Genomic DNA, 21,154 nt, shown 5'->3' with positions numbered 1-21,154 from the left:
CGTGGTGTCCTGTGTGACTCCCCCTGTGGTGTCCTGTGTGACTCCCCCTGTGGTGTCCTGTGTGACTCCCCCTGTGGTGTCCTGTGTGACTCCCCCTGTGGTGTCCTGTGTGACTCCCCCTGTGGTGTCCTGTGTGACTCTCCCTGTGGTGCCCTGTGTGACTCCCCCTGTGGTGTCCTGTGTGACTCCCCCTGTGGTGTCCTGTGTGACTCTCCCTGTGGTGTCCTGTGTGACTCCCCCTGTGGTGTCCTGTGTGACTCCCCCTGTGGTGCCCTGTGTGACTCTCCCTGTGGTGTCCTGTGTGACTCTCCCTGTGGTGCCCTGTGTGACTCCCCCTGTGGTGTCCTGTGTGACTCCCCCTGTGGTGTCCTGTGTGATTCCCCCATGTAGTGTCCTGTGTGACTCCCCCATGTAGTGTCCTGTGTGACTCCCCCTGTGGTGTCCTGTGTGACTCCCCCTGTAGTGTCCTGTGTGACTCCCCCTGTGGTGCCCTGTGTGACTTCCCCTGTGGTGTCCTGTGTGACTCCCACATGTAGTGTCCTGTGTGACTCCCCCTGTGGTGTCCTGTGTGACTCCCCCTGTGGTGTCCTGTGTGACTCTCCCTGTGGTGTCCTGTGTGACTCTCCCTGTGGTGTCCTGTGTGACTCCCCCTGTGGTGTCCTGTGTGACTCTCCCTGTGGTGTCCTGTGTGACTCCCCCTGTGGTGTCCTGTGTGACTCCCCCTGTGGTGTCCTGTGTGACTCCCCCTGTAGTGTCCTGTGTGACTCCCCCTGTGGTGTCCTGTGTGACTCCCCTATAGTGTCCTGTGTGACTCTCCCTGTGGTGCCCTGTGTGACTCCCCCTGTGGTGTCCTGTGTGACTCCCCCTGTGGTGTCCTGTGTGACTCCCCCTGTGGTGTCCTGTGTGACTCTCCCTGTGGTGTCCTGTGTGACTCTCCCTGTGGTGCCCTGTGTGACTCCCCCTGTGGTGTCCTGTGTGACTCCCCTATAGTGTCCTGTGTGACTCTCCCTGTGGTGTCCTGTGTGACTCCCCCTATAGTGTCCTGTGTGACTCCCCTGTGTCCTGTGTGACTCTCCCTGTGGTGCCCTGTGTGACTCTCCCTGTGGTGTCCTGTGTGACTCCCCCTGTGGTGTCCTGTGTGACTCTCCCTGTGGTGCCCTGTGTGACTCCCCCTGTGGTGTCCTGTGTGACTCTCCCTGTGGTGTCCTGTGTGACTCTCCCTGTGGTGTCCTGTGTGACTCCCCCTGTGGTGTCCTGTGTGACTCCCCTATAGTGTCCTGTGTGACTCTCCCTGTGGTGTCCTGTGTGACTCCCCCTATAGTGTCCTGTGTGACTCCCCTGTGTCCTTTGTGACTCTCCCTGTGGTGTCCTGTGTGACTCCCCCTATAGTGTCCTGTGTGACTCCCCTGTGTCCTGTGTGACTCCCCCGTGGTGTCCTGTGTGACTCTCCCTGTGGTGCCCTGTGTGGCTCCCCTATAGTGTCCTGTGTGACTCTCCCTGTGGTGCCCTGTGTGACTCCCCCTGTGGTGTCCTGTGTGACTCTCCCTGTGGTGTCCTGTGTGACTCCCCCTGTGGTGTCCTGTGTGACTCCCCCTGTGGTGTCCTGTGTGACTCCCCCTGTGGTGTCCTGTGTGACTCCCCTGTGGTGCCCTGTGTGACTCCCCTATAGTGTCCTGTGTGACTCCCCCTGTAGTGTCCTGTGTGACTCTCCCTGTGGTATCCTGTGAGACTCCCCCTGTGGTGTCCTGTGTGACTCTCCCTGTGGTGCCCTGTGTGGCTCCCCTATAGTGTCCTGTGTGACTCTCCCTGTGGTGCCCTGTGTGACTCTCCCTGTGGTGCCCTGTGTGACTCCCCCTGTGGTGTACTGTGTGACTCTCCCTGTGGTGCCCTGTGTGACTCTCCCTGTGGTGTCCTGTGTGACTCCCCCTGTGGTGTCCTGTGTGACTCCCCCTGTGGTGTCCTGTGTGACTCCCCCTGTGGTGTCCTGTGTGACTCCCCCTGTGGTGTCCTGTGTGACTCCCCCTGTGGTGTCCTGTGTGACTCCCCCTGTGGTGTCCTGTGTGACTCCCCCTGTGGTGTCCTGTGTGACTCTCCCTGTGGTGTCCTGTGTGACTCCCCCTGTGGTGTCCTGTGTGACTCTCCCTGTGGTGTCCTGTGTGACTCTCCCTGTGGTATCCCGTGAGACTCCCCCGTGGCCGGAGCAGCGGAGGCGCGGCCGCACGCTGAGCTCCAGACGCGTTTCGTGCTCCCCCTTTGTGTCTGGCTCTTCTCTCCCGGCCGCCGCTCGCTCCCTCCCTCCTTCCTCGCTCCCCATCTCTCTCTGGCTCTTTCTATTCCCGCCCCTGGCCCCGCCCCTCTGTATACAGACAGGCCCGGGATGATTGGCAGGGGAGGGAGGACACATCTTCTCTCTTATGCTACGTGCAAAGAAAAGAGACGGTGCCAGACCAATGCTGCCTCCCTGCGTGTGTGCAGCCCGGCAGTGGTGCTGAGTGGGAGCCCTCAGGACGTGGTGAGTGGGAGCCCTCAGGACGTGGTGAGTGGGAGCCCTCAGGACGTGGTGAGTGGGAGCCCTCAGGACGTGGCTGCTCTATGCTGCACTGCCCGAGCATCAGGATCTGCAGCTAGAAGGATCAGCCCCTGGACCTGCTGCTGCTGCCTCTTCCCTGGGTGAGTCCACATCTGTGCCACCACCTCTGCCAGCAGCTGGCATCATCCTGTGCCCTGTATATACACCAGCCATGATGCCCCTGCTGCAGGCACTGCTGGCATCTTCCATTATAATAACATATATAGCAATTGTATGCTTAAGGTCGTAGTGTCCCCCTTAAATCCTTTTATTAAGGTGGTAGTGTCCCCCTTAAATCCCTATATTTGCCAGTGCCCACCTCTGCAGCCCCCTGGCCCTGCACTGTTTATATTTGCCTTTGCTCCCATGTGGAGCTTTGCTGAAGGTGAATGCAGACTTGCACAATTCATAGTCAGGGAGGGAGGGGGGGTGTGCACCGTGCAGATGCCGGCCATTGGCAGACTGCTGGATGGGAGGGGGGGGGGGGGGACACAGCAGAGCATCAGGACAGCAGGGGGAGAGGAGGGGGCGTCAGCACAGCCGGGAGCAGACCTCCTGCAAAAGTGACACAAACCGGGCTGCGGACAAACTGGTTCCCCCTGTTTGACAGTTGGTATGCTCCGAGCTGTTATAACGCTTACTACTGTACTATTATACACTCTGGGGAATCCGCTCTTATCTCTGCTTAAAATATTCTGTGTCTTAGAGCCGCATCCGATTTCACTTACATGAAGCTTGCCTTATAGAGCGCTGAGGGTTTGTCACAGTGTATCGGTAGAGCCTGTCATCCTATGGTAGAGCATGATTTAAAGGGGCACTCTCATTAGATAATCACGAGAATGGTGGAAAACTGTCTCCCCCAAATGAATGGAGCGCACCATGTGACCAGCGGTCTCTTCACTCTCCATCGCCAGTTACCCCGTTCTTGTGATCGGCGGAGTCCAATGGCCTCTTATCCACTTTAAAAGTTGGGAATGCCCCTTTAAGCCATTGGTTTCAAACAAGGGTTCCAGTTTGTTGACTGCAAGCAGAGATCTTGATGACGAGACGCTGAGTATATTGGAAAGTTGCTGAACTTTTCCTTAAAGGGATTTTCCCGCCCAAACTCTTATCACCTATCTGCAGTATAGAGAATGAGGGTCTGACCACTGGGACCCCCATGATCATTATGGTTGATTACTGCCACTGCATTCAACTCTATGGGCGAGCCCCACAATGTGCTCAAGCAGCGCCCCAACCCACTAGGGTCGGAGGGTCAATCTAGTTAGGTACTTGGGTGCTTTTTGGGGCCACAGTAATAGCCATTGACTGCAGCAGTAACACCTCTATATAGAGATGTTGGTGGTGAAAGGATTCTTTACAGTCACAGTGCTGCAGACTTTCTCTCCGTAGGGCTGTGTGACTAATTTTGCCCCCCTTAGAATTCAGTGTATGTGGCTGCAGCATGTCATGGATGTCCGCCACGGTTTCCAATTTAATAAATAATTCATATAGATGTGGCAGCATGTAACATGGTCATTCAGTGATGCCATCTTCACTGCAGAAGATATTACGCAGCACACTAGCCGTGCCTATGATATGAATGAAATAGCACAATTATAACTCATGGGCATTCCCCAATTTTTTAAGTTGCATGATGGTGCAGAGGTGTCAGATTTCCGTTGACTTCAATGGCGCCACTTAAGTTGGGCACAAAGCTGCAGAAGTGTTTGCAGGGATAGAATACTTTCTGTCCCTGTAATTCTCTATAGCACAGATGTAGCAGAGTAGGGTTACTGCAGCAATATCACCATGACCAACTCAGCTCTGCTACATCTGAGAGTCTAAAAGCAGGTAGTTATAAAAGTGTATATATATATATATATATATATATATATATATATATATATAGGGGAGGGGGCAAGGCATGCAATGTTCCAATATATGTAGGAATTAGGAGTGCAGACCCCCAGAGGGGATGGGGGAGGGAGGGGTCACATGTCTTGCTCCCTTTTCCAAGGATCTTTGAAGCCTAATCTATTCCTGCTGGGTGAGGTGACCACTTATATCCCCTCCATCCAGCTGTATGTACCCTGAAGGGAGTTGTGTATACAAAAGGCTATTCAGCGACACGATGGCAGATGTTGGCCCCGCCCCTTCTAACCACTGCGCGGTGCCAAGTGCCAACTCTGCGGCGTCAAGACAAACATTACAGTGTGCTGGAGAAGACCCTGACAGATGGGGACTAGCTAAAGTAATGCTCCGCCATGTAGATAGGTTACAGAAGGCATGATGGGAGTTGTCACTAATTTAAAGGAACACTCCACTCATACACTTCATTAGGTGCCACAAATGGTGCCAACCTTAGACATCTAGGTATTCAAAATCTCTGTTTCCTAATTTGTTTGCCATCAGGTTGCAGCAGTGCACGTTCAGAAATTTCCCCATTGAATTATACAATTTCAGTTTTGTACTGGTTTTCAGTTTTTTTTTTTCTTACAGTTTTCTCCATTTGCATTAAAAATTCTGCCGGTTGTCCTTGGTAACTGACAACAGTTTAGCTGAGTTCGTTGTCAGACATGTGACCTAACTGATGAGCTCAGACAAATAGTTCAGTGAATAGAATGCCAGAACAGCAGTGAGGACTGACAGTGGCAGAGATTTCTAATTTACTTGCATTAAAAAAAATCTAATGTCTTTCAGTACTTATGAGCTGCTGTATGTCCTGCCGGAAGTGGTGTATTCTTTCCAGTCTGACACAGTACTCTTTGCTGCCAACTTAGGAACTGTCCAGAGCAGTAGCAAATTCCCATAGAAAACCTCTCCTGCTCTGGACAGTTCCTGACATGGACAGAGGTGGCAGCAGAGAGCACTGTGTCAGACTGGAAAGAATACACCACTTCCTACAGGACATACAGCAGCTGATAAGTACTGGAAGACTTGAGATTTTTTAATACAAGTAGATTACAAATCTATATAACTTTCTGACACCAGTTGATTTGAAAGAAATGTTTTTTTTTGTTTTTTTTTTTTGGGGGGGGGCAGCCCCTTTCAAGAGAGAGGGATAGGAGGGTCTTTAGAATTTTGTGTGGGGACCTCCTCTCAGGATAGTGATCTGTAGGTTTTAATATATATGCCCTGGTTTATGGTGTTGCATTGACTTGTAGGGATATCCCTCATGTCAGAACGGCCGTTTACTATTGTTTGTACAGCGGATGAGCTGACACACTGGCGGCTTGGGTGTCCCGTGTCACATGGGGGTCTATATATATCCCCTCTTAGCTGGAATCCCTTATAGATGGGAATATGAGAGTCCGGGGCAGGTGCATTTGCATGTGTTTCCAGGTCCCACAATGGGGTAGTGCACAGGCAGCTGCGGGGAACACTCACCGCACCAGTGACGGTCCAGGTGGTCAGCGGGAGGCCGGGAAACAATTGTTATATGTGGGAGCTACTGTATGTATGTGTCAGTGGGGAAACTCCTTTCTTAAAGGGGATGTCCACTGTACAACCTATGTTCATGGAACAGGCAATGGCACGGCGGGGGGTTGCTTCTGCCTCTGGGATCCCTATCATCATGAGTAACTCATGGATGTTTCCAGTCCTTAAAGGGTTTATCCTGAAATATGTGATAATAAGCTCATTGGCATCAGACCACTAGGATCCCCACTGATCATGAGATCTGAGCTCAGTTGTCCCCTGAGTGAATGGAGGGGCTGGGTCATCCTCTGGGGGTGTCATAGATATGGCAGAACGCTGAACTCGGCTAAGATCAGAAGGCAATAAATGGAGTGGTGGCCGAGCATACATTGTCCCTGCTGTCTACTGTTTAGTGCACCAGTCCCCGGTGTTCAGTGTTTAGTGCACCAGTCCCTGAGTGTTCAGTGTTTAGTGCACCAGTCCCCGGTGTTCAGTGTTTAGTGCACCAGTCCCCGGGGTTCAGTGTTTAGTGCACCAGTCCCTGAGTGTTCAGTGTTTAGTGCACCAGTCCCCGCTGTTCAGTGTTTAGTGCACTAGTCCCCGGTGTTTAGTGGTGTAATGCACTGGTCCCCGTTGTTCAGTGTTTAGTGCACTGGTCCCCGTTGTTCAGTGTTTAGTGCACCAGTCCCTGAGTGTTCAGTGTTTAGTGCACCAGTCCCTGAGTGTTCAGTGTTTAGTGCACCAGTCCCCGGTGTTCAGTGTTTAGTGCACCAGTCCCCGGGGTTCAGTGTTTAGTGCACCAGTCCCTGAGTGTTCAGTGTTTAGTGCACCAGTCCCCGCTGTTCAGTGTTTAGTGCACTAGTCCCCGGTGTTTAGTGGTGTAATGCACTGGTCCCCGTTGTTCAGTGTTTAGTGCACCAGTCCCTGAGTGTTCAGTGTTTAGTGCACCAGTCCCTGAGTGTTCAGTGTTTAGTGCACCAGTCCCTGAGTGTTCAGTGTTTAGTGCACCAGTCCCTGAGTGTTCAGTGTTTAGTGCACCAGTCCCTGAGTGTTCAGTGTTTAGTGCACCAGTCCCTGAGTGTTCAGTGTTTAGTGCACCAGTCCCTGAGTGTTCAGTGTTTAGTGCACCAGTCCCTGAGTGTTCAGTGTTTAGTGCACCAGTCCCTGAGTGTTCAGTGTTTAGTGCACCAGTCCCTGAGTGTTCAGTGTTTAGTGCACCAGTCCCTGAGTGTTCAGTGTTTAGTGCACCAGTCCCTGAGTGTTCAGTGTTTAGTGCACCAGTCCCTGAGTGTTCAGTGTTTAGTGCACCATTCCCTGAGTGTTCAGTGTTTAGTGCACCAGTCCCTGAGTGTTTAGTGTTTAGTGCATCGGTCCCTGAGTGTTCAGTGTTTAGTGCACCAGTCCCTAGTGTTCAGTGTTTAGTGCACCAGTCCCTGAGTGTTCAGTGTTTAGTGCACCATTCCCTGAGTGTTCAGTGTTTAGTGCACCAGTCCCTGAGTGTTCAGTGTTTAGTGCACTAGTCCCCGGGGTTTAGTGGTGTAATGCACTGGTCCCCGTTGTTCAGTGTTTGGTGCACCAGTCCCTGAGTGTTCAGTGTTTAGTGCACCAGTCCCTGAGTGTTCAGTGTTTAGTGCACCAGTTCCTGAGTGTTCAGTGTTTAGTGCACTCTATATACACACATCTATATTATACACAAACACATCTATATAACACACAAACACACATCTATATTACACACACACACATCTATATTACACATACATCTATATTACACACACACACATATCTATATTACACACATGCACACACATTTATATTACACAAACACACACACATACATCTATATTACACACATGCACACACACATACACATCTATATTACACACATGCACACACATCTATATTACACACACATACAGTACATTTATATTACACACATACATCTATATTACACACATGCACACACATCTGTATTACACACACACATACAGTACATCTATATTACACACACATCTATATTACACACATACATCTATGTTACGCACAGACACGTCTTATTACACATCTGTATTACACACACACGCACACATCTATATTACACACACGGACATCTATATCACACACACATCTATATTACACATCTATATTACACACACGGACATCTATATCACACACACATCTATATTACACATCTATATTACACACACGGATATCTATATCACACACACATCTATATTACACATCTATATTACACACACGGACATCTATATCACACACACATCTATATTACCCATCTGTATTACGTACAGACATCTATATCATACACACACATCTATATTACATTGTGTTTGTTGTTATTATTGCATTTCTTATCCATTTCTCATGATGTAAACAGGTTCTTTTCTTGCTCATCACCCATATAAATAGGATAGTAGTCACGCACGAGGCATTGTGGGATTTTATTTTATTGTAGTTTTTTTTTATCAGGTCCCTAATTACTATTGTTGTTGTTTTCGGCTATTGTAGGTGCTTTCCCTGTGACTCACACATCATCTACTATAACTTTTATTGCTGCCCCCCCATGTAGAACAATATACACAGGGTTATTAGTTTTTTATTGTTGTATTTGGGTGTAGCTGTAATATCAGGCAGCATTATGGATGTACATGTAATGTGGCATCTGCATACAGGTTGGTTGGGCACATTCCCGGGTGGCAGAGTGTAATGAGGGTATAATAAGATTAGATGCCATTCATGCTTTTATAGTAATTAAACTTCAATCCTTAATCTCCTGCAATCATATTCATAGGAAAATCTCATTAATAACGCCGATTGATACATGAAGCAGCATCATGGTACTGTAGGTTTCCCTTCTTCTATCTAGATTAGAAAAAGCACAGCTACTTTTTTGCAAAAACAGCGCCACCCCATGTCCTTGGGTTGTGTGTTGTATTACAATTCAGCTCCATTCATTTCAATGAGACTGAGCTGCAATACCACACCCAAACTGAGGACAGGAGTGGTGCTGTTTCTAATGTTTTTCTAATCCTGGACAACCCCTTTAAAATCAAATGGTGTCAGACAGTTATATAGATTTGTGATTTACTTCTATTTAAAAATCTCAAGTCTTTCCATACTTATCAGCTGCTGTATGTCCTGCAGGAAGTGGTGTATTCTTTCCAGTCTGACACACTGCACTCTGCTGCCACCTCTGTCCATGACAGGAACTGTCCAGAGCAGGAGAGGTTTTCTATGGTTATTTGCTACTGGCAGTAGAGAGCACTGTGTCTGACTAGAAAAAATACACCAATTCCTGTAGGACATACAGCAGCTGATAAGTACTGGAAGACTGGAGATTTTTAAATAGAAGTAAATTATAAATCTATTTAACTTTGAAAGAAAAAGCTTTTCGCAGGAGTACCCCTTTAAGCTAAACCAGTGTTAATAGAATGACGGTGCCGGGTGTATCCGTCTTTGTTGTGTGTTTTTGTAGCTTTATTAATCAGATTTTTCTCCATTATCCTCCTCCTACTGTCTGTGTTATTACATTTCCACTTATTAAAGGGGCACTAAACCTATTCGGCCTCCATTTGCTTTGATAAAAGCCTTTGCTTCCCTCTTATCGTCTCTATCGCGCTGACCGTCGGCAGGAAGTGTTGACTTTATCTCGCCTCTCCCCATTCACGTACATATAAGAGGTGGGTATTTTATTATTACGCCGCTGCACTTTTATAAGCTGCCGACTGTAGGTTTACTGTCCCTTTAAATTTACAGCTGTCTTTGTTAGGACATGACCTGGACGCATTGTACAGATGCCACGGCCGTGTGCTTATCACTTTAATGAGCGCCATTAGCATGTGGGTGAGGACGTCACGCTTGTAAACCCTGTTCACATCACTTGCTGCTCAAGATCTAATAAATGGAGGGGCTGGGGAATAGGCCTCCAGCTGTCAGCAGTGGAACACAGGGCCCCACACAGCTGAGGATGGAGCAGAGCTGGCGTTGTCATGGGCGACCGTGCGAATAGGCTGGTGTACAGGGGCTGGAGCGGCATGGACTTCTTGGGCCTCCATACGCGTCCTTTAGAATAAAGCGGGCATACAATTCAGATAGCCGGCAGCCAAACTCTCACGTGATCCACCATACACTGCATGCTCAGCCGAGGACTGATCCCGCCATACATATGCACACTCAGCTGATGACTGATCCCGCCATACATATGCACACTCAGCCGAGGACTGATCCCGCCATACATATGCACACTCAGCTGATGACTGATCCCGCCATACATATGCACACTCAGCCGAGGACTGATCCCACCATACATATGCACACTTAGCTGATGACTGATCCCGCCATACATATGCACACTCAGCTGATGACTGATCTCGCCATACATATGCACACTCAGTCAATGACTGATCCCGCCATACATATGCACACTCAGCTGATGACTGATCCCACCATACATATGCACACTCAGCTGATGACTGATCCCGCCATACATATGCACACTCAGCTGAGGACTGATCCCACCATACACATGCACACTCAGCCAAAGACTGATCCCACCATACATATGCACACTCAGCTGATGACTGATCCCACCATACATATGCACACTCAGCTGAGGACTGATCCCACCATACATATGCACACTCAGCCGAGGACTGATCCCACCATACATATGCACACTCAGCTGATGACTGATCCCGCCATACATATGCACACTCAGCTGAGGACTGATCCCACCATACACATGCACACTCAGCCAAAGACTGATCCCACCATACATATGCACACTCAGCCGAGGACTGATCCCACCATACATATGCACACTCAGCCGAGGACTGATCCCACCATACATATGCACAGTCAGCTGATGACAGATCCTGCCATACATATACACACTCAGCTGATGACTGATCCCTCCATACATATGCACACTCAGCCGAGGAGTCGAGGACTGATTCCACCATACACATTCACACTCAGCTGAGGACTGATCCCGCCATACACATTCACACTCAGCTCAGCCAAGGACTAATGCGCTCTGCCGGACACAGCATTGTGGCTTCTGTTATGAACATGTTTGAACAGGGTTGTAATGTTTTACTATAGTATGTATTGTAAATTTTATTAGAGTGTATTCTTTATTTTATATAAAATTGTATTATATTATGTATATTAGATTTTATTATACTTTATGATGTAATGTTTATTTTTATATCTGTATTGTAGATTCATTTCTTTGTCTCATATTGTATCTTATTATTTTACAATTAAACACTTTTTTATATATATTTCATTTTTTTTTAATTATTTTTTTTTTAATTTTTTTATCCCGTTATTTTTTTATATAATAATAATAATAATAATAATAATAATAATAATAATAATAATAATAATTTATATAAATGTGATTTTCTTGCGACTGTTCATTTTGGAGCCGGATAAAGACCATGGTTTATTTTGCTCTCTCCGGCCTTGTTAGAGTTGTCTGACAGCTCGCTAATACACTTGGCCTAGTAACGCCGGGGTATTGCATTGTGTGTCCAGCCGTCCCCGCATGTGCTTCCTGACAGCTGCTGGACGTGGGTTTATATCAGAGGACCGGAGATTTATTTGTCTCCGGCGAGCTTTTCATCTGTGCCGCAGGGGCCTGAATAATATTATCCATATTGTAATAACCTCTGATTTTACAGCGGTATAAAAAATACATTTGGTAGAGAGGAGCAGCTCCCCCGCTGATGTCATCACCTTCATCCCACTGACATCATAACTAAAAACAAACTTCCCCGCTCAGTCACATATTCCAGGGAAGCACAATGGTGATCCCGAGCCATGAGATTTTCCCTAGTAAATAATTATTGCAGGCAGCGAGCCAGGAGAGCAGTGCCAATAGGCTGCTGAAGAGCTTTGTCATTGTGTTGTGGTGGCATCATTGTGCGATTACCTCATAGAAAAACAAGGGCGTCAGTGCATATGACTGATCCCAAAATACCTGCATATTATTTCAGTAGTTCTATTCTTGTATATATGAGGAGTATTATAGTAGTTATATTCCTGTATATAGGAGCAGTATTATAGTAGTTATGTTCTTGTATATAGGGGCAGTATTATAGTAGTTATATTCTTGTATATAGGAGCAGTATTATAGTAGTTATATTCCTGTATATAGGGAGCAGTATTATAGTAGTTATATTCTTGTATATAGGAGCAGTATTATAGTAGTTATATTCTTGTATATAGGGGCAGTATTATAGTAGTTATATTCTTGTATATAGGGGGCAGTAGTATAGTAGTTATATTCTTGTATATAGGGGCAGTATTATAGTAGTTATATTCTTGTATATAGGAGCAGTATTATAGTAGTTATATTCTTGTATATAGGAGCAGTATTATAGTAGTTATATTCTTGTATATATGAGCAGTATTATAGTAGTTATATTCTTGTATATAGGGGCAGTATTATAGTAGTTATATTCTTGTATATAGGGGGCAGTATTATAGTAGTTATATTCTTGTATAAAGGAGCAGTGTTATAGTAGTTATATTCTTGTATACACAATCAGTATATTGTAGTTATATTCTTGTATATAGAAGCAGTATTCTAGTAGTTATATTCTTGTATATAGGGGCAGTATTATAGTAGTTATATTCTTGTATATAGGAGCAGTATTATAGTAGTTATATTCTTGTATATAGGGAGCAGTAGTATAGCAGTTATATTCTTGTACATAGGGGCAGTATTATAGTAGTTATATTCTTGTACATAGGGGCAGTATTATATTAGGTAAGGTTCAGGGAAGAAAAAGAGTGCTGCACCTCACACCTATGGCTGATACTAGTACCTCTCGGCTGCATAAAAAACATCAGAATTCTGTATGTGAATTGATCAAGCCACACTGCCCCATGTACCGCGTGCAGGCATCTGATACACATGGGTCCCTACACTAAGTCCACACTGTGCCAGTCAGCGACCACCACCCCCGCAGGCGTGCACAGTCAGGGAAGGGAGGCCATGGAACGGCCCTGCAACCCCCATGCCACAGGACCAGACCCAAAAATGCCACACCAAAACCCAGCCAGCACCACCGGCGGAGGAAGCTGCCCCCAAACAGCACAAGTCTGGATAAGGTATTGCACTCACCATAGCTATCAAAGATAGAATGGGACAAACAGGAGGGATTAAAACCATGAACACTCAGGTGTCTCCTGCTAATTGCGGTCATGTAGGTCTCACCAGGAGGAGTGCAAAACACGGAGAAAAGAGAGAAACAAAATACGGTTCAGGGAAGAAAAAGAGTGCTGCACCTCACACCTATGGCTGATACTAGTACCTCTCGGCTGCATAAAAAACATCAGAATTCTGTATGTGAATTGATCAAGCCACACTGCCCCATATTAGGTAAATTCTTGTATTATAGTATAGTTATATGCAGCGCGGCACAACATCTGCAAAAAGTTTGTATGTTCTCTCCGTGTTTGCGTGGCTTTCCTCCGGTTTCCTCCCACACCCAAAAACATACAGATAGGTGAAGCCCTGCTGAATCTGTGTGCGCTATACAAATAAACAATTATTATTATTATTATATTATTGCCCATGCAGGGCAAATACCTAGTAATCTAGTACTTGGTAAGCCGCACTGTATACCAGTGACGCATTACTGTAGTGTCCACAATGCCATGTTTCTTTCATCTCACAGACTTGTTTGACCGGAATTGTAGGGGACAGCGGCCTCTTACAGTGTAAATAGCTGCTGGATCTCACTGTATTATGTACACAGTTTTTCCCATCACACCTCTGTCCTGTATCAGGCCTTGCTGAGGATTAGTTAATCCTTTGCCCGTAAAATCTGGGAATACCGTTATAGTCGCCATTGTATATGTAGAAGCGACAGAGCTGGATTTGTCTGTTTGGTGACCACTTCCGATAACCAACTGGAGATGTTCAGTATCTATTAGACTGGTAATCGGAATGAGGACACCAGTATTGGGAACCGCGCTCGCTGTGTTCAAAGTTATTCCATCATCCGACCAAGAATTGGGGTTGTAAATTGGTGTAATTTTCCCTGGCGTCCTGGTGTCCCTCTGACCTTTTCCTCTAGAGGTTGGGTTTTACCAATTGTAACATGTTTGATCAATTTCTCGAATCCCCTGCCGCCCGCCCCGACAGCTGCCGCACGCTACCCTTTAGCAGATTAGATGATTTAAAGGGATAAATCTAATCTCTTACAATCAGATCAGTAAATCACGGCTCATAACATTGAGTTGCTGGGCTTAAATTACTCTGCCGAAACGTTCTGACATAGGCTTGTGTGTGTGTTCATTCAGAATTAAAGCATACCGGGCGGCTGGCGATACTCGCAGGAGACGGGTTATCTCCAGGCAAAGTAGAAGCCACGAGTGTCTAGGAATGAAAGGAAATCTGATGACAGAATTACCCCCTTTAGGGTAGCTTCACACGTACCGTATCGCTGCGTTTTTATCGGTGCGTTTTTAACATTGCGTTTTTGGCGCGATTTTTACATGCGAGTTTTGATTTTCACATGAGAATCATAACGCGCATGTAAAAAACGCACCGATATAAACACAGCGATACGGTACGTGTGAAGGCACCCTTAGAGTATTAAAGGGGTTATCCAGCGCTACACAAACATGGCCGCTTTCTTCCAGAGACAGCACCAGTCTGTTCTCCAGTTTGGGTGCAGGTTTTGTAACTCAGTTCCAATGAAGTGAATGGAGCTTAATTGCAAACCACACCTGAACTAGAGACAAGAGTGGTGCTGTCTCTGGAAGAAAGTGGCCATGTTTTTGCAGCACTGCCGCAGCTGTTACAAGTGGTAGCGGTGAGCAGGTGAGTACATGGTGGGCCACGAGAGCTACTGGGGGGCTGCCCGGGTGATCGCTAGATGGTCCAGGCTGCCCATAGAGGATAGGGCCGCTACTATTCCACGGAATGACGGCAGCATATCGCTGCTATATTAGTTGTTTGTCTTTCCACATGTTCAAAGACAAACGACCGCAACGATCAGCCGACATCGTTCATGTCGGCTGATTGTTGCCTTCTGTTACACAAGTAGATTATCGGCCGTAACGGCCGATAATCGTTTTGTGCAATAAAGCCTTAACATAAGCACTAACATGAAGTCAGAAGAAACCATTGTGATGGATTGACCCGTCTGGCTTGTTTTCCTTGTTTTTTTTCTTCTTCATGAACACGTAGGTGGTGGATCTTCCTAGAAGATATAGACCCCTCACAGCTAAGCCCCAGGCTGCTCAGATTAGATAATGCCGCCAGGTCCTGGTCCTGCTGCTATCGCAGGGCAGGGTGTATCTGCTGAGGGGTCTGCTCTGTAATCTTATCTCATTATTAATAATGCTCTTATCCAGACCACCTCCCGCATTATCCCTGCTGTCTTATCCAGACAAAGTCGAGAAAATGGTCACTTTTCACAACAGCCTCCCAGGGTGTGAATTATCAGTCACTGGAGAAAATCTGCAAAAATCTATTGGCCGATTATATTGGTCAGTGGTTTGGTGTTCTTGGTCATCTGTGATATCCTTGATGGGTAGGACCATATGTGGGTATTATCATAGTATTTGTGTTTTTGGAATTTCCCATTAAATATTAGTCCTCTCCCCCCATATTGTGGTGGATAATGGCTGTTGATCTTGGAAAATACTATAGGAATACGGTGTTTGTTTGGTGGTTCCAGAGCTCTTGTGATTTTGATATGATGTCTCTCCGCTTCAGATGATGATCAAGATACAGAAGTGATGACGATCTTCGAAAATATTATAGGAATACAGTGTTTGTGCGGTGGTTCCAGAGCTCTTGTGATTTTGATACGATGTCTCTGTGCTTCAGATGATGTTCAAGATACAGAAGTGATGGCGTTCTGAAGGCCCTTTTATACTAAACGATAATCTGCCATATTCGGCCGATATCAGTTGTCACGGCCGATAATCGTCTTGTGTAATAGAAGGCAACGATCAGCCGACATGAACGATGTGGGCTGATCGTTGCAGTCGTTTGTCTTTCAACATGTTATCTGTTATGAGCTGCCCGGACAATCTAGCAATCACCCCGGAAGCCTCCCTGCGGCCTCCTCTGCCCTCACCTGCTCGCTGCCGATGCATGTTATAGCGTTGGCAGTGAGCGGGAAACAAGGAACAAACGAGCACTGACAGCGCTCGTTTGCTCCTCTCCGTCGCCCAGTGTAATAGGGGCTTCAGAAATACCACATTCGTATTTTTGACATATGATGGCGTTATCAGCAGCCAGGCCCGCTGATGTATACTATGCTCTATATGTAGTGGACCCATTGACTTTGATCGATCCTTAGTAGCATCCAACATGCTCAAAACATATTAAGAACATGTTGCTTATCTCAGTTGTAGAAGTCTCACAGGGCATCATCGAGTAACCAATCTTAAGGCCCTATTACACTGAATGAGCATCGGCCTCACTTGACCGACCGTTCAGGTAATAGCGCATCAACGATCAGCTGACATGCACGATCAACGTGGTGCTGCAACGCATCGCTGCGCTAAGAGTGGCAGCAACAGAACACCGCTGACTTCAAAGGGACACCCCAACAATCTAAAGGTCCTTTTAGACAAACTGTTTTTTTTTTTTATAACGATCACAAATAAGCACTTTTAGGAACGACCCACAATCATTAACCATGATACACGGAACGAGAGTCGTTATTTATGATTGTAACGTCTCTTTGTATACTCTAGTATATGAACGATTGTAAGAAATAATGTGTACATACACTGAAAGGTTTGGAAACGGTTGGCGCCGATTTTATGGTCAGCTGGAAAGATGCGATCAACTACACTGAAATAAATTTTCGTTAGTCGTTTGATTGCTGCCTGCATACGCATGGAAAGATAATCACTTAAATTTGAATGATTTTTTTGCACGATAATCTTTCTGTGTAATAGGGTCCTAGGGGTCATGAGAACAGCCCCTCCTGTTGCTCCTCGCTCGCTTTCTGTGTGTGTAATAGCACAGTGCAGCGAGCAAAGAACAGGGGGAAACGAGCACCCATTTAGAGGTGTAATAGGGCCTTTACTGTCCGTATACTTTATGGGTGGGGTACATCACATAGTATTTAGTCTTTACAGACCTTAGACCATCCCTGGTGACAGCTGGCAGAAAGTCAGACCCATATGTCAGCCATAGATGGGTCACATGAGGCTTTGGTGTTCACCATGTCCTACTTCCTATACTATCGCTGGTCCAGTGGAAAAGGGAGGGGGGTTATAACAAGACTGGTCCCTGGATAATTTCGACCATCTGGTGTATGCAGATTGAAGAATTAGCCATCTCTGGGGTGAACAGTTTGGCAATGACATGTGGAGGACATCACATGGAGAGGGACGGTTGTAGACATACAGACTGTCTAATGTGTAGTCTAATAAGTGGCATCTCTTCCACCTGATCCCACATACAGGCCAATCTTTAGACTTCAGTTGTGTTCCATTGCTGGTTACGTATAGCCCTTTCCACAGGCATAAACATGCATGATGATCTGAAGCAAATACACCATCAATATCTTTTGGCCGATAAATCTCTCCCATTTACCCAATACACAATAACATTTGACCTGGCCGAGCATTCATGTGTTCTGAATGGGGAGAAGAGGAGAGAGTTGTTGCCATGGTGGTGGCTTATCTCTCTGAAAACAACAGGGTTGAGATTCAACACAGATGATGTCAGAGGAAAGTCAGGAGCCCTCCATTGATGGTTGGCCGGTAACAACGTGGGTTTGGACGACTTTTCATTGATGTGTATGAAAGTTTTGGGGACTTTGGACCATTAACCATTTTTTTTCTTGCTACATTTATAAATTTGTAACAAATAGAGACCATTTTATGAGATTCATTGAGAATCCTTTTTTGGGAGGTTTTGACACCATTGGGACTGGTTGAGACTGAATAGGTTGTATTTTTGTCTCCCATATTTCCTGTAATACCCTGAAGAGTTGTCTGTTTGACCAAAATAACAATGTGTGCCAGTGGAGAGGGGGGTCTTAAAAGTTCTTTTTGATAGTAATTCTCTTTGTTTATGGCCCATTTTGGAGGCTTAATAGGGTGACATTTTCTAACAGTATTCCTCAGAGAGTTTTTCCCGGAATAGGATAACCTTGGATGGAAGAGATTATGGATCCGATTAGATGAGGTGATTTGGCTTTGGTTCTCATGGCTTTGGTTTAGTCTGGTCTTATCTAGATTTGTTGTTCATCAAAATATAATTTTCTTGTGCTTAAAGCGACTCTGTACCCACAATCTGACCCCCCCAAACCACTTGTACCTTCGGATAGCTGCTTTTAATCCAAGATCTGTCCTGGGGTCCGTTCGGCAGGTGATGCAGTTATTGTCTTCAAAAACAACTTTTAAACTTGCAGCTCCGTGCCAAGTGGGAGTATCTGTGCCCTAACTTTACACCACCCCTCCGTCCCTCCTCCCCACCCTCTTCATCATTAGGAATGCCACCGGAAAATTTTCTCCTGTCTGAACATTGCACAGGTGCCTTAACGATCCAGCCCATGTGCCAGGCTGACACAGGTGGGGAATAGGAGGCAATCTGCCAGGAGCATTCCTAATGATGAGGAGGGTGGGGAGAAGGGACGGAAAGGGTGGTGCAAAGTTAGGGCACAGATACTCCCGTTTGGCACGGGGTTGTTTTTTCGGACAATAACTGCATCACCTGCCGAACGGACCCCAGGACAAATCTTGGATTAAAAGCAGCTATCCGAAGGTACAAGTGGTTTTGGGGGGTCAGATTGTGGGTACAGAGTCGCTTTAAACAATCTGGTTAGCTTGAGAATGGTTTTTAGGAGTAGAAGATATGTAGTAAATTTTAGCATGTTGTAGCCTTAAAGGCATTTTCCAGGCAAATAGAAAACATGCCTTCCGGTGATGTCAAATAATAATAGAGCAAATACTTGTCTTCTTTGCTCCCCGGGTGCTCCCAAGTCAGATCTTCTGGACTCATTCTGCCAGCATTCAATGATGTCATAATCCCTGCTTAGTGCTGAACGGGGAAGCAAAACATTGGGCGTGCAACCAAGATTGGAGGATTTGGGGTAATGGGGGAGAGAAAAAATAGTTTAGTGCTAAACATGGTTTCTGATGTGTATGGGGACCTCCTGACTCTTGGCATGTTGGATTTCAGCTGACCTAATCCTTTTGTTCTTGGAAAAGTAAGTAGCTGCCTGAGAAGTCTTGACAGTGGCCTACCCCTTTCTCTCTTCATTCGGAACCACTGAATGCTTGGCCAAGCTGAACATTCATGTGTATAAAGGGACTTGGTATGGGTATGACTACCTTCAGTCCACAGGGTAATTCCTTTCCACTGCCACCAATGGACCAGCTTTGTCATCTTTGTTCAGTACCAGACAAAAACAATATTTGATTAACAGCCAGAACGTATTTAGAGGGATTGTCCATCCCATAGCTCAATTATTATGTACCCTTGTAGAATTCACATGTATCCACTTTTGCTGTGGAACACAAGGTTGGCCGGCAGCTACTTGACCTCCTGCCCGGTTGACCCCTTTTTGAGCCCTTGTAACTTCATGCAGTCAAGTGGTCTACGGAAATTCTATCTGCACAACAGACTAGATGTATAGTTTTGTTTCAGGCCTCTCCTACAGAGCTTATATTTGTCAATACTAAGGGAGGTTTTTGTGAAGCTAACATTGAGTGGCATTGGCTTATCTCTGTCTGCTATGCGGTAAATTGGACTCTCAGCTGCCAAGAGTGGTTGGGGACCACTTGGCAATGAGACCGAGAAGTCAGTGCACCTTTGGTAACCCCATAGAACTTTACGTAAGATGACTCTATTTGCACACCACAATCAAACAGCAATAAAACGCCTCCCCAGACAATAGGACCTGTGTGTCATTTTTAGAAATGAAGTCACAAGGTCTCTGACCTGACAGGAGGAGGGTCAAGTATTAATACCCATGTCTTCTCTAGATGTTGACTCTAAGACAACTGCAGAACATTGACAGCCCTGTGTCATTGACCTTACACACTTGTGCTACGAGGGTGTTGTGACCTTATCCGATCTCTCCACCTTTGTGTAGCTGTATATCATTGAAAATAAGGGGATAAGTATATAAGATTTGACATGGTCTGCCCATGTACCCAGTACCTTGCTTACCGCCATTTGGATTCCAGATTGTGGGAAGGTTTAGGCCTTACCTCAGAGAGTGCTCCAGATATTACAACGAATGGAGTTATTTTTTGGCTCTGGCTGAGGACATCAGATCAGGTTGTTATGGTGGGACCACAAGAGACCCCCCTGAGGGTGGTAGCAATGGCTGAAGCACATTGATGAGTGTGTGACTGGTCCGTCCACAGACTGTTTGTACCACTATATACTCATCTACAGCCTACTGTACTTGTCCTCAAAGGACTTCATTCTAGATCAGGGGTGTCAAACTCAGGCCCTGCAGCTGTTGCAAAACTACAAATCCCATCATGCCTTGGCAGCCAAAGCTTTAGCTTTGGCTGTCCATGTATAATGGGACTTGTAGTTTTGTTACAGCTGGAGGCCTGAGTTTGACATGTGGGTTCTAGAAAGTAAGGCCTGTGCAGACTGTGCGGCGGACAGATAGATAATAGATAGAAAATATATAGATAGATAATTGATAGATAGATAGGAGAGAGATAGAATATTCCGGATATTATAATGTGGTTACTTTGTCCTGTAGCTCACATAATACACCTATCCTATATCTATATGGTGATATCTCATGATAGATATGGCAGGTGATGAGGTCCTCTCAGAATGATGGAGAGTGCTTTATGGTGCGTACAGATGGTGAAGGAGCGGCCATTATGAGTGTTCATTGCTCCAGCACATTATACGCTCACCTGAGTACTGAAGAGATGATGACGGCCACATCCTCCATGTAACGTAGCAACATATAGTACACCACACATCAGGAAGGACTTATATCCCTGTAAGTAGCACAGGCCGCCCAGCTATCCCCCATTACTGTGTCATTGTATAAACAGCTGGGTGACGGCCTGTATGGAGCTGTGAATGTGGCCATGTTTGTTGTCACCCATCTGGTCCTTATATTAAAGGTCACATCAGGAGGGTTAACGCGTTTCGCTGCCTTGGGCTTCCAGCAGAGAGGAGCACTCTGAGGC

General features: G+C 46.2%; 1 protein-coding gene across 2 annotated transcripts in view; it reads left to right on the top strand.

Annotated features, from left to right (window-relative positions):
- The first annotated feature begins 2,380 nt into the window (after positions 1 to 2,380).
- LOC138796696 (RING finger protein 24) overlaps positions 2,381 to 21,154 on the top strand; it is a 63,712-nt gene continuing 44,938 nt past the window's right edge. Inside the window, exon 1 of one of the 2 annotated variants that reach the window (XM_069976337.1) lies at positions 2,381 to 2,670. The gene's annotated coding sequence lies outside the window, so the exon portion shown is untranslated. Of the gene's footprint in view, positions 2,671 to 19,113; positions 19,192 to 21,154 lie in introns of those variants that run through there. The other variant, XM_069976335.1, reaches the window with a different exon arrangement.

Source organism: Dendropsophus ebraccatus, chromosome 7 (genome assembly GCF_027789765.1).
Source record: "Dendropsophus ebraccatus isolate aDenEbr1 chromosome 7, aDenEbr1.pat, whole genome shotgun sequence".
NCBI lineage: Eukaryota > Metazoa > Chordata > Amphibia > Anura > Hylidae > Dendropsophus > Dendropsophus ebraccatus.
The sequence above is the reverse complement of the archived record's forward strand: the minus strand, read 5'-3'. Positions and strand labels throughout refer to the sequence as shown.